Here is a 3,684-nt window from a genome sequence, read left to right on the forward strand (position 1 = left end):
TTTCTTATTTAAACAATCCTGTATTATAAAGTCTTAGCCTGCGCAAATATTATCAACGACTTCATTTCAGGAGCAGATTCAATCGAAGAAATTTTAAGCATTCGCGATGTGATTGAACTGTTGAAGTGTGGTGGTTTTGCCATTAGACAATGGGCAACCAATCATAGATCCATCTTGGATAACATTAATAAGAAAATTTTCAATCTTGATTGCGTGATCAAAGAAAACCCTATTCAGAAAACGCTTGGAATTGTTTGGGATTCACAATAAGATTCCTTCAAATATAGTGTACAGCCTATCGAGTCTTCACTTGTTTCAACTGAACGGAAACTTTTATCCGAAATATCAAAGATTTTCGACCCCATTGGCCTTTTGGGTCCAGTAATTTTCTATGCCAAATTATTAATTCAGGATTGTTGGAAGGCCAAAATTGTTTGGGATGAATCCATTCCTCGAGACATTCAGACTAAATGGAAATCGTTCGCTGAACAATTGCCATGTTTACAAACATTTTCAATGCATCGGCATTTATTAGGAGTGAAACCAGTTAACATAGAAATTCATGGATTTTGCGATGCAAGTGTGACGGTCCCCTTTAAAATACCTGCATGTATTTTGTTTCCCAAATAATTTATAAGATAACAACCGGATGTCGATCAGGCTACACATAACAACGATATGCTACTGAGAATTCTACTTAAAATGCTACCTGAAGCATTTTGCGTATTAGACCACACAGTAGGATATGCGCCCGTCACTAAAGCGTTGAAACATAAGAAAGTAAGATAAGAACAACCCTAAACCTCGGGCAGTCGAGCAGTCAGTTACTGAGTCAGTCAGCAATCGTCTGAGCTATTGTGCGTGTCTACTCTGTATCTCGAAAATAAATCAATTGTTCATAGTGGTGATTTCCAAGTGTTAACAATTATTTTAAAAGTACACGCCCTTACGTGACATTTTTGGCGATCTTGCCAGGATATTATTCTATTGGACGTCGGAAAAACCAACGAAGAATCATCTACGGAAGATACTCCTTTGGGACTACGGTCATTCCAGACGACGACAAGACTACGAGCTTGCATCCAACAAGGTAAACACTGGCTTTTACACAGTATCGTACTAGAAAGAATAGTTCCGATTCTGAAGACTCAGACGAAATGGCTCCGATCGATCCTAAACTTCAACAAGCCACGGCTAGTTCGACTATTCAGGAACAAAATTTGTTACGACAAATTCTCGATCGAATACAAAAGGCCGATGAAGCCAATCGTGCTAACTTTGAAGCACTAAGTTCTGAAAATAAAAAACGAGCCGCAGAAATAGAAAATCTCGCGAAGACTCTTCAATTAACTACGATTAATGAAAGTGAATCAAGAAGAAGTGAAAGTATTCTAACAGAAGATAGTGACGAACAGGAATCAATTGTTCCACGTACCGCATATGAAGAAAGTCCACCAGCACGCGGAGAATCGAGACAACCACTTGAGAGAGGACCTCGCATTTCCGAAGAAGCTACATTAAAGGCAAAAGATGCTGTGGAGTTAATCCCGACCTTACGAGGACGAGATGACGTGGGAGTAGAAGATTTTATAAAAAGCGTAAGATTTGCACGTAGCCAATGCATGCAAAAACCNCTATTATAGTTTTGTGCCTTACAAATACTTGTATTGTATTGTTGTATTGTATTGTATTGTTTATTTACCATCCAATAGAAAAAAATTGAAGATTCTTATTTCGTGTGTAAAATATGCAGGATTTTTATTTCAGTACGAGCTATTAGATTCAAAAGATATTCGGACGCCGATTATAGTCGGCACCCGTACACACAGCACGTCGCGCGGCCGCCGACAATAGTCGGTGTCCGTAGCGAAAGGGTTAAGAACATTCGAATCTAATCGGGTGACGGATCTCCAGACTTTGAACGATCGAGTACAATGGAGACATATTAATTCTAAGGATAATCCGGCTGATTCTCTGTCTAGAGGTCAATTACCATCCGATTTTCTCAAAAATTCACTTTGGATGTCGGGTCCTTGTTGGTTATCTCGTTCGGAGAAGGAGTGGCCTAAGCATATAGAACGGTTAATAGAGGAAGACGTCGGACTGAAGAAACAAGTGTGTTTATTGGCACATGAGATTCATGATTTTCTTGTAAACCTTTACACTCGATTTTCATCTTATCCTCACCTCCTAAGAGTGGTTGCATATTTACTACGTTGGAAAAATTTGAAAAATTTGAAATCTAGTAAGTGTCAAGGGAATCAATTACTTCTCTTTGAAATTCAGGAGGCGGAGTCTTTAATTATTTCACTAGTCCAACACGAAAAATATGCTAAAGAAATCAAATTCCTCAAAACGGCTCGGGGAACCACTCATGGCGAAATCTCTGTTCCTTTTCGGAAAAGTACCAAGCTGGATGAGTTGAATCCCTTTCTCGATGAATATGGTTTGATTCGAGTAGGCGGTCGTTTAAAAAAGACTGACTTAATTTACAATCAAAAACATCCTTTGTTGATGCCTAGTAAGCATCATGTATCCGATCTCATCATTCGGGAATATCACGAAACTAATCTACATGCCGGTATTCAATCAACTTTGTATAGTTTACGTGAACGCTTCTGGATTCTCGACGGAAAGAATCATGTCCGTCGGATTGTTCGTCGATGTATCGAGTGTATTCGAAAACGATCAAAAATGATGCAAGCTCAAATGGCTGACTTGTCCGTATCTCGGGTGATTGAGGCCCCGGCTTTCAGTCGTACTGGAATAGATTTTTTTGGGCCAATTCTTATGAAAGAAAAAAAGAGCGCAACAGAAATTTTATTAAAAGTTATGGTTGTGTTTTTATCTGTATGGTTTCTAAAGCTGTCCATATAGAAGTGGCAACAGATCTTTCAACCTCAGGTTTCCTAGCTATTTTGCGTAGGTTTATTGGCCGAAGAGGTGTGCCAGAACACATCTATTCTGACAATAGGACCAATTTTATAGGAGCCAGCCAGGAGCTTCGGCAAATTTACAAGTTGTTAGACACCTCAGAATTTAAAGAAGCTGCAAAAAGTTTTGCACTTTCACGATGAATTGAATGGCATTTCAATCCTCCGGTCTCTCCTCATTTTGGAGGTATCTGGGAGGCAGCTGTGAAGAGTTTCAAGCACCATTTAAAGCGTGTTTTGAAGGATCATAAGTTAACATATGAACAGCTCAACACTTTGTTGATTGAAATTGAAGCTATCCTGAATTCGAGACCACTGTGTACTCTTTCAGCTGATCCAAATGATCCTTTGGCGATTACTCCTGCTCATTTACTTATAGGTCGACCGTGCAATTTTTTACCAGATAAAAATTTCATTTCAGTTCCTGATAACAGACTCTCGACATACAATTTTATTACCAAAGCCAGACAGGATTTCTGGAATAAATGGCACCAGAACTACTTAAATGAACTCCAGAAACGTCAGAAGTGGCATCAATCAAACGCAGAATTAAGACCTGGATCAGTGGTTGTTTTAATGGAGGAAAATTTGGGATGTAACAGATGGCAGCTAGGTGTAGTCGTCGAAGTTTTCCCTGGAAGCAACGGCATCGCTCGGGTGGCATCAATTAAGACAGCCAAAGGCGTTTATAAACGCAATATCACGCGTTTATGCATGTTACCCATTGCGTAAGCGTTGAAAATCCATAGAT

This window comes from Ceratina calcarata, unplaced genomic scaffold (genome assembly GCF_001652005.2).
Source record: "Ceratina calcarata isolate Rehan_Ccalc_2016 unplaced genomic scaffold, ASM165200v1 scaffold1137, whole genome shotgun sequence".
Lineage (NCBI taxonomy): Eukaryota > Metazoa > Arthropoda > Insecta > Hymenoptera > Apidae > Ceratina > Ceratina calcarata.